At 57.4% G+C, this 10,000-nt stretch overlaps 3 non-coding genes across 3 annotated transcripts in view; all 3 read left to right on the top strand.

The window, feature by feature from the left end:
• Positions 1 to 6,281: 6,281 nt before the first annotated feature.
• Positions 6,282 to 8,120, top strand: LOC145656640 (18S ribosomal RNA). Its single transcript, XR_014122243.1, has one exon. It is a non-coding gene; the product is annotated as an 18S ribosomal RNA (ribosomal RNA).
• An 882-nt stretch (positions 8,121 to 9,002) lies between these two features.
• LOC145656620 (5.8S ribosomal RNA) lies at positions 9,003 to 9,156 on the top strand. Its single transcript, XR_014122223.1, has one exon. It is a non-coding gene; the product is annotated as a 5.8S ribosomal RNA (ribosomal RNA).
• A 617-nt stretch (positions 9,157 to 9,773) lies between these two features.
• Positions 9,774 to 10,000, top strand: part of LOC145656609 (28S ribosomal RNA) — a 4,149-nt gene continuing 3,922 nt past the window's right edge. Inside the window, exon 1 of the ribosomal RNA XR_014122212.1 lies at positions 9,774 to 10,000. This exon is cut by the window's right edge and continues 3,922 nt beyond it. This is a non-coding gene — a ribosomal RNA (28S ribosomal RNA).

Below are 10,000 nucleotides of genomic sequence, written 5' to 3'. Positions count from 1 at the left end.
GAAGTCTGGTAGTAGTAGTAGTAGTAGTAGTAGTAGTAGTAGTAGTAGTATGATTTAAAGGTACAAAGTGAATGAAGTGTGCCCAGGCCCAGAGCTACTTTGCTGGGCATGACTGTGTTTGACGTCTTGGGCCTGGAAGTCTGGTAGTAGTAGTATGATTTAAAGGTACAAAGTGAATGAAGTGTGCCCAGGCCCAGAGCTACTTTGCTGGGCATGACTGTGTTTGACCTCTTGGCTCTGGAAGTCTATTTCTAGGCTTATATAAAGGGTCAAACTTCTTGAAGTGTGCCCAGGCCCAGAGCTACTTTGCTGGGCATGACTGTGTTTGACCTCTGGGGCCTGGAAGTCTGGTAGTAGTAGTATGATTTAAAGGCACAAAGTGATTGAAGTGTGCCCAGGCCCAGAGCTACTTTGCTGGGCATGAATGTGTTTGAACTCTTGGGCCTGGAAGTCTATTTCTAGGCTTATATAAAGGGTCAAACTTCTTGAAGTGTGCCCAGGCCCAGAGCTACTTTGCTGGGCATGACTGTGTTTGACCTCTTGGGCCTGGAAGTCTGGTAGTAGTAGTAGTAGTAGTAGTAGTAGTAGTAGTAGTAGTAGTAGTATGATTTAAAGGTACAAAGTGAATGAAGTGTGCCCAGGCCCACAGCTACTTTGCTGGGCATGACTGTGTTTGACCTCTTGGGCCTGAAAGTCTATTTCTAGGCTTATATAAAGGGTCAAACTTCTTGAAGTGTGCCCAGGCCCAGAGCTACTTTGCTGGGCATGACTGTGTTTGACCTCTGGGGCCTGGAAGTCTGGTAGTAGTAGTATGATTTAAAGACACAAAGTGATTGAAGTGTGCCCAGGCCCAGAGCTACTTTGCTGGGCATGAATGTGTTTGAACTCTTGGGCCTGGAAGTCTGGTAGTAGTAGTATGATTTAAAGGTACAAAGTGAATGAAGTGTGCCCAGGCCCAGAGCTACTTTGCTGTGCATGACTGTGTTTGACCTCTTGGCTCTGGAAGTCTATTTCTAGGCTTATATAAAGGGTCAAACTTCTTGAAGTGTGCCCAGGCCCAGAGCTACTTTGCTGGGCATGACTGTGTTTGACCTCTGGGGCCTGGAAGTCTGGTAGTAGTAGTATGATTTAAAGGCACAAAGTGATTGAAGTGTGCCCAGGCCCAGAGCTACTTTGCTGGGCATGATTCTGTGACCTCTTGGGTCTGGAAATGTGGTACTTTGAAGGATTAAAAGAGTGAAACGGTCTGAAGTGTGCGCAGGTGTAAAGCAACCTTGCTAGGCATGAAGGTGTGACCTCCAGGGCCTGGAAGTCTGGTGGTAGTAGTAGTATGATTTAAAGGCACAAAGTGATTGAAGTGTGCCCAGGCCCAGAGCTACTTTGCTGGGCATGACTGTGTTTGACCTCTTGGGCCTGGAAGTCTGGTGGTAGTAGTAGTATGATTTAAAGGCACAAAGTGAATGAAGTGTGCCCAGGCCCAGAGCTACTTTGCTGGGCATGACTGTGTTTGACCTCTTGGGCCTGGAAGTCTGGTAGTAGTAGTAGTAGTAGTAGTAGTAGTAGTAGTAGTAGTATGATTTAAAGGTACAAAGTGAATGAAGTGTGCCCAGGCCCAGAGCTACTTTGCTGGGCATGACTGTGTTTGACCTCTTGGCTCTGGAAGTCTATTTCTAGGCTTATATAAAGGGTCAAACTTCTTGAAGTGTGCCCAGGCCCAGAGCTACTTTGCTGTGTATGACTGTGTGACCTCTTGGCCCTGGAATTCTGGTGGTAGTAGTAGTATGATTTAAAGGCACAAAGTGATTGAAGTGTGCCCAGGCCCAGAGCTACTTTGCTGGGCATGACTGTGTTTGACCTCTTGGGCCTGGAAGTCTGGTAGTAGTAGTATGATTTAAAGGCACAAAGTGATTGAAGTGTGCCCAGGCCCAGAGCTACTTTGCTGGGCATGAATGTGTTTGAACTCTTGGGCCTGGAAGTCTATTTCTAGGCTTATATAAAGGGACAAACTTCTTGAAGTGTGCCCAGGCCCAGAGCTACTTTGCTGTGTATGACTGTGTGACCTCTTGGCCCTGGAATTCTGGTGGTAGTAGTAGTAGTAGTAGTATGATTTAAAGGTACAAAGTGAATGAAGTGTGCCCAGGCCCAGAGCCAGGCCTGGGCAGCAGGGGGCGCTCCTGGCCATGCCCAGCGAGTTTCGTGCGAATCGGACCTGGTCCGGAAGAGATACGAAGGGAAAACTCATTACTCGTCGGGGTGGCACATCCAGGCTCTCGACCCTCCCAAAGCGTCCGACCAGGGTGCACCCTGCCGGGCATGGTTAGCCGCCAGCCCCCTTCCTGGAGGTCTGGTTGGCACGGGGTTTTGATTTATCGGTTTCATATCTCTGGGCTCCTTGGGAGCAGAAAGTCGGTTGAGGGCCCTTTGGAAAGAGCCGGGGCTGCCGTTTAACGCTGTCCAAGCGGCAGGCGAAGCGCACCCACCGTTTTTACGCTATGATTTTTTAAAACCGCCGGGGCGGCAAACACAGGGCCGGTCGGGTTTGAAGACGAATATCTCTTCGGCCCTTGGGAGGAGAGAAGCAGCGCGGGTCACCTTTGAACGCGCTCGCTGCCAGGAACGTCTGGCGTAAAAGTTTCGTGGGAATCGGACGTTCCTAGGCTGAGAAGCGAGCGCCCGCCCTCGGGCGGTCGGGGGCCCCTTTCTCATTCCCCGTCTGGGCTAAAAATACGAGGTCGGACCCGATGGACTCGGGAGACTGGAGAGTACCAGGGAGACCCTGGAAGCAGGCGACCCGACCCACGCTTCGCTGTCTCCTCGGCCCTCGGGAGTAGAAGCGCGGGGACGGTGGCGTGGGCAGCAGGGGGCGCTCCTGGCCATGCCCAGCGAGTTTCGTGCGAATCGGACCTGGTCCGGAAGAGATACGAAGGGAAAACTCATTACTCGTCGGGGTGGCACATCCAGGCTCTCGACCCTCCCAAAGCGTCCGACCAGGGTGCACCCTGCCGGGCATGGTTAGCCGCCAGCCCCCTTCCTGGAGGTCTGGTTGGCACGGGGTTTTGATTTTTCGGTTTCATATCTCTGGGCTCCTTGGGAGCAGAAAGTCGGTTGAGGGCCCTTTGGAAAGAGCCGGGGCTGCCGTTTAACGCTGTCCAAGCGGCAGGCGAAGCGCACCCACCGTTTTTACGCTATGATTTTTTAAAACCGCCGGGGCGGCAAACACAGGGCCGGTCGGGTTTGAAGACGAATATCTCTTCGGCCCTTGGGAGGAGAGAAGCAGCGCGGGTCACCTTTGAACGCGCTCGCTGCCAGGAACGTCTGGCGTAAAAGTTTCGTGGGAATCGGACGTTCCTAGGCTGAGAAGCGAGCGCCCGCCCTCGGGCGGTCGGGGGCCCCTTTCTCATTCCCCGTCTGGGCTAAAAATACGAGGTCGGACCCGATGGACTCGGGAGACTGGAGAGTACCAGGGAGACCCTGGAAGCAGGCGACCCGACCCACGCTTCGCTGTCTCCTCGGCCCTCGGGAGTAGAAGCGCGGGGACGGTGGCGTGGGCAGCAGGGGGCGCTCCTGGCCATGCCCAGCGAGTTTCGTGCGAATCGGACCTGGTCCGGAAGAGATACGAAGGGAAAACTCATTACTCGTCGGGGTGGCACATCCAGGCTCTCGACCCTCCCAAAGCGTCCGACCAGGGTGCACCCTGCCGGGCATGGTTAGCCGCCAGCCCCCTTCCTGGAGGTCTGGTTGGCACGGGGTTTTGATTTATCGGTTTCATATCTCTGGGCTCCTTGGGAGCAGAAAGTCGGTTGAGGGCCCTTTGGAAAGAGCCGGGGCTGCCGTTTAACGCTGTCCAAGCGGCAGGCGAAGCGCACCCACCGTTTTTACGCTATGATTTTTTAAAACCGCCGGGGCGGCAAACACAGGGCCGGTCGGGTTTGAAGACGAATATCTCTTCGGCCCTTGGGAGGAGAGAAGCAGCGCGGGTCACCTTTGAACGCGCTCGCTGCCAGGAACGTCTGGCGTAAAAGTTTCGTGGGAATCGGACGTTCCTAGGCTGAGAAGCGAGCGCCCGCCCTCGGGCGGTCGGGGGCCCCTTTCTCATTCCCCGTCTGGGCTAAAAATACGAGGTCGGACCCGATGGACTCGGGAGACTGGAGAGTACCAGGGAGACCCTGGAAGCAGGCGACCCGACCCACGCTTCGCTGTCTCCTCGGCCCTCGGGAGTAGAAGCGCGGGGACGGTGGCGTGGGCAGCAGGGGGCGCTCCTGGCCATGCCCAGCGAGTTTCGTGCGAATCGGACCTGGTCCGGAAGAGATACGAAGGGAAAACTCATTACTCGTCGGGGTGGCACATCCAGGCTCTCGACCCTCCCAAAGTGTCCGACCAGGGTGCACCCTGCCGGGCTAAGAGAACAGCCAGGTGAACCCTGGAGGTTCCGAACTCCAGACCCCTGGACCCGACGGCTCAGTCCGCCTCAGGTGCACTACAGAGGTCCTCGGGCTGTCCCTGAGTGCATTAAAACGGAAATCAGAATTACTCCCCCGGGTGGCACTTCCAGGCTCTCGACCCTCCCAAAGTGTCCGACCAGGGTGCACCCTGCTGGGCATGGTTAGCCGCCAGCCCCCTTCCTGGAGGTCTGGTTGGCACGGGGTTTTGCAAATAGGTCCCGTCGGGTATATGGGAGAGCAAAGAGAATCAATGGGGTCCAAGCACTAAATTCATCCAGTGGCGTTCTCTGGAAGCCCAAGGGGAGTCCGAGGGGTGTTCGGCCGGCAAGGGGAGCTCTCCCTCGGACACATGATCAAACGCCTGTCCCCTACCGGAAAGTGGTGTGCTCTGGATGCCCCCCCCCCCCCCCATCCCCCGAGGGGGGTGCTTATCCCGCGAGGGGAGCCCTCCTCGGGTTAAGTGAACCATCATGCCGATTCCCCTATGGAAGTGGGCACATCCAGGCACACAGTCTGCTTTGCTCTCCCCGACCCGAGTGCGTCTGTTGGGCTGAGTGTACGCCCAGGCAACTGGATCCAATGGCTCAGTCCGCCGCAGCGTGCTTCGACGATGGGTCGTACAGCCATGCCACCAGGGTGGGCGTGTTTGTAAATGTACCAGTGGATTCTCGTCGGCCTGCCACATCCATGGTATCGACCCACCAGGCCTGTCCGACCAGGGGTTGACCCTGGACGGGCACGGTCTGTGGTTTGGCCCTTGTCCTAGATGAAATCGGGCACGGGGTTTTCTGGCCAGGTACCATCGGGTTACTGGGAGAGCGGCTTCGGTCTCCAGGTGAGACCAATGGTGAAGCAGCACGAGGCAATGGAGAGCATGCAAAGCGATGGGGAAGCCATGCACGGCAATGGCCACGAAAAAAAAAAAAAAATCACCACGGAAGGAACGTGAAGAACAAGGAGGAGTGTAGTGACACTGCCCAAAGCTGCCCGGTGTTGCAGGGGTCTATTGGTGTGTTGCTTCCTTGTTTGGTAGAGTGGAGTACCAGACCCGCCAGGGGTAGGCAAACCATTCCCCCTACGGTAAGTGAGGAGCCAGCCATTTGACGAGCGGGTGTCCACGTGTACGGGTGCGAGCGCTATCCCCCCACACGGGGTTAGGCCACGGCCTTAGGTGGACGTCTGCCGACCAGCCCCGGCTGATCCAGAACTTCTGATGTGGAGAGCGGTTTTGACAGATCCTCCCTGGTTCTAGCGGGTCAAGCCTCTGATGGGGGGTGGGGGTTATTTGTAACCCATCCCAGAACTCTCTGGGGGAGACTCAGACGGCCAGTCTGTCTACTCAGTTGTCCTATACTGGTGTCTGTGGTTTGGGAGGAAGGGAGTGCCCTGCTTTGTTGGCCTCCTCTTCAAACCTACCTGGGCCCACGAATCACTCTTCTTGGTTACATCACGAAACGTAGGTTGAGCGAGGCTAGGGGGGAGGGAATTCGACGAGGTCTTTCCCTTGTCCCCCCACCAGCGGCCCACGAAAATCAAAACGGCGTGAAGAGAGGGAACGCCGAAAGCACCTGGAGTCGGCCGTCCGCACCTCCGGAGGAGGTGGACGGGGTACGGTGCGGGCATGACCGGATGGGACAGCTTTGCATCAAGGTGAGAGGTCGGCGTCCGAAGGCCAGAGGGCGGTGCGCGAGCACGTTTACACTGGCCGCGGAAGCTGTCCTGGGTAGCCCTGTATGGCGTCTGGACCTGACGGCGCACGCACTTACAACCCGCTGCTTCCTAGCCCCCGGAAGGGGAGGCGGATGTCACTCGTGGTTCATCCCAGACCACGGTGCAAACTACCTGGTTGATCCTGCCAGTAACATATGCTTGTCTCAAAGATTAAGCCATGCAGGTCTAAGTGCACACGGCCGGTACAGTGAAACTGCGAATGGCTCATTAAATCAGTTATGGTTCCTTTGATCGCTCCACACGTTACTCGGATAACTGTGGTAATTCTAGAGCTAATACATGCAAACGAGCGCTGACCCTTCGGGGGATGCGTGCATTTATCAGACCCAAAACCCATCCGGGGGGCTCGGGCCCCCCGGCCGCTTTGGTGACTCTAGATAACCTCGGGCCGATCGCGCGCCCTCCGCGGCGGCGACGTCTCATTCGAATGTCTGCCCTATCAACTTTCGATGGTACCATAGTCGGCTACCATGGTGACCACGGGTAACGGGGAATCAGGGTTCGATTCCGGAGAGGGAGCCTGAGAAACGGCTACCACATCCAAGGAAGGCAGCAGGCGCGCAAATTACCCATTCCCGACACGGGGAGGTAGTGACGAAAAATAACGATACAGGTCTCTTTCGAGGCCCTGTAATCGGAATGAGCGTATCCTAAACCCATGGGTGAGGACCCATTGGAGGGCAAGTCTGGTGCCAGCAGCCGCGGTAATTCCAGCTCCAATAGCGTATATTAAAGTTGCTGCAGTTAAAAAGCTCGTAGTTGGATGTCGGGAGTGGGCTGGCGGTCCGCCGCGAGGCGTGCCACCGCCTGTCTCAGACCCTGTCTCCCGGTGCCCCCCGGATGCCCTTGGCTGGGTGTCCGGACGGGGCTCGGAGCGTTTACTTTGAAAAAATTAGAGTGTTCAAAGCGGGCCCGCTTCTCGCCTGAATACCTGAGCTAGGAATAATGGAATAGGACTCCGGTTCTATTTTGTGGGTTTCCTGAACCAGGGCCATGATTAAGAGGGACGGCCGGGGGCATTCGTATTGCGCCGCTAGAGGTGAAATTCTTGGACCGGCGCAAGACGGACGAAAGCGAAAGCATTTGCCAAGAATGTTTTCATTAATCAAGAACGAAAGTCGGAGGTTCGAAGACGATCAGATACCGTCGTAGTTCCGACCGTAAACTATGCCGACCCGCGATCCGGCGGCGTTATTCCCATGACCCGCCGGGCAGCGTGAGGGAAACCACGAGTCTGTGGGTTCCGGGGGGAGTATGGTTGCAAAGCTGAAACTTAAAGGAATTGACGGAAGGGCACCACCAGGAGTGGAGCCTGCGGCTTAATTTGACTCAACACGGGAAACCTCACCCGGCCCGGACACGGAAAGGATTGACAGATTGATAGCTCTTTCTCGATTCTGTGGGTGGTGGTGCATGGCCGTTCTTAGTTGGTGGAGCGATTTGTCTGGTTAATTCCGATAACGAACGAGACTCCGGCATGCTAAATAGTTACGCGGCCCTCCGCGGTCGGCGTCAAACTTCTTAGAGGGACAAGTGGCGTTCAGCCACGCGAGATGGAGCAATAACAGGTCTGTGATGCCCTTAGATGTCCGGGGCTGCACGCGCGCCACAATGGTTGGATCAGCGTGTGCCTACCCTACACCGAGAGGTGCGGGTAATCCGCTGAACCCCATTCGTGATGGGGACTGGGGATTGCAATTATTCCCCATGAACGAGGAATTCCCAGTAAGCGCGGGTCATAAGCTCGCGTTGATTAAGTCCCTGCCCTTTGTACACACCGCCCGTCGCTACTACCGATCGGATGGTTTAGTGAGGTCCTCGGATCGGCCCCGCCGGGGCTCCTCGCGGGCCTTGGCGGAGCGCCGAGAAGTCGATCAAACTTGACTATCTAGAGGAAGTAAAAGTCGTAACAAGGTTTTCGTAGGTGAACCTGCGAAAGGATCATTAACGGGTAACGCTGTCCGGCGTGCCTCCTCTCCCGACCCCCTCGACTTCGCCGTCCCCCCGCGTCGGGGCCCAGGGTCGAAAGGGTCTTCGGGGTTGCTGTTACACGTGGTCGCTTGCAGGTCAGGCTGGACAGAAGGCATAAAGGAGGAGCCTAGTCCCTCCCACCCCTTCCTCGTCCTCCGCCTCTTCCTCCGCGTCGTCCTTCAGCACCCCCCCCCCGCAGGCCCCGGTATTCTCTGGGTTCCAGCGCGAGAGACGCGTCGTTCAAAAAACTCGGCGTCCCCGCTCGTCGGGCGAAGGCCGGTTTCCCCTCACCTTGCCGGCAGGAGAAGCGCCTGCGAGTCGAGCGGGTCGTACGGGTCTGTCCCGCGCCCTCCCTCTCGCTCGCACGGCCGCTGCCTCCGTCCACCGCGAGGGGTTTTCCTATTTTGTTGTCCTTGTCATTCATCCCCGTCCCCTTGCTCGCTGACGAGCGGACTTTCCGGGGGGGGTTGCGAGCGCTGCTCCTCGTGGGGCAGGCCATGGCCCTTCCTGTGTTCGTCCGCCCACCGGCGTCCTGGGGCGTGGTGGTGGTGGGTGGCGCAGCCGGTTCCCCTGCTTCTCTCTCTCAGAAAGGAGTCTCAGGGGGACCCCCGGCAGGTACCTAGGGCTTGGCCCACGCTACGTGAGTTCCACCCCTTTCGAGGGGTCGGACGGGGCGGGCGCGGAGGGCCGCGGTTCAAAGACTGACTCGTCTGCCACGTGGGGCGTGTGGGCAAAGCGCAACCCCGCGCCCGTTTCAACACTCGCAGACGGGGGCGCCTGACCGGTTGGTGAAACCTTTTAAACCTGTCTTTGTAGTCGTGGTGAAAGACCTAAACTGAGCCTGAAATAAAAGAGTACAACTCTTAGCGGTGGATCACTTGGCTCGTGCGTCGATGAAGAACGCAGCCAGCTGCGAGAACTAATGTGAATTGCAGGACACATTGATCATCGACATTTCGAACGCACATTGCGGCCCCGGGTCCATCCCGGGGCTACGCCTGTCTGAGGGTCGCTATTCCTATCTGTCGGACCTGCCTTCTCAGGCGGGACCGCGGTTGGAGGTTCGTAGGTGGGGGGGTGCCCCCTGGCCTCCGTCTTCCTAAAAGCAGACGGTTCCCGGTCGCTGTCTCGGTGAGATCCGGTCGGTGGGTTCGCTGCGGTTGAGTGCCCGTTCTCCGTGCACAAGCTTCTCCTCCCCCGCTTCGGTTCGTTTCGGTTCGTTTCGGCTCCGCTCCTGGCCTGGCCAGGAACGTGGTCCCCTGCGCCCGAGAAAGAAGCGAGCGTGGCTGCCGGTGGGTTCTCTCCGCTTTGGCTGCCCACGTTTTCGCTTCTTTTCTCACCCCCTGCGCAGGCGGATCACGGAAAGGTGTCTGTTCTGTTCCGTTACGTGCGCGAGCGGAGGGAGGTTGTTGTTACATGCGTTCCCCCCCCCCCTCCCCCGGTGGGGGGGGTGGGGGGGGTCGGGGTTCGGGTGGCTCTGCCTCTGGCGTTTTCCTTACGGGCCGACCTGTCCGTGGCACGTCCGTGACGTCCCGACCTGTGTCCTCGTTAGCCCGGGTGAAAAGGGACTCGTCCCCTAACCCGGCGGTGTTCACGCTTCTGGGCAACCCTCCAGAGCGAACTCGGGAGCGACCTCAGATCAGACGAGACAACCCGCTGAATTTAAGCATATTACTAAGCGGAGGAAAAGAAACTAACAAGGATTCCCTCAGTAGCGGCGAGCGAAGAGGGAAGAGCCCAGCGCTGAATCCCCCGTCCGGGTGCGGGCGAGGGGAATTGTGGCGTATGGAAGTCTGTTTTCTTCCTGGCGCGGGCCGGGGGCCTGAGTCCTTCTGATGGAGGCTCAGCCCGTGGAC

Source organism: Electrophorus electricus, unplaced genomic scaffold (assembly GCF_041902795.1).
Source record: "Electrophorus electricus isolate QZ-2024a unplaced genomic scaffold, ASM4190279v1 Scaffold84, whole genome shotgun sequence".
Taxonomy (NCBI): domain Eukaryota; kingdom Metazoa; phylum Chordata; class Actinopteri; order Gymnotiformes; family Gymnotidae; genus Electrophorus; species Electrophorus electricus.
The sequence above is the reverse complement of the archived record's forward strand: the minus strand, read 5'-3'. Positions and strand labels throughout refer to the sequence as shown.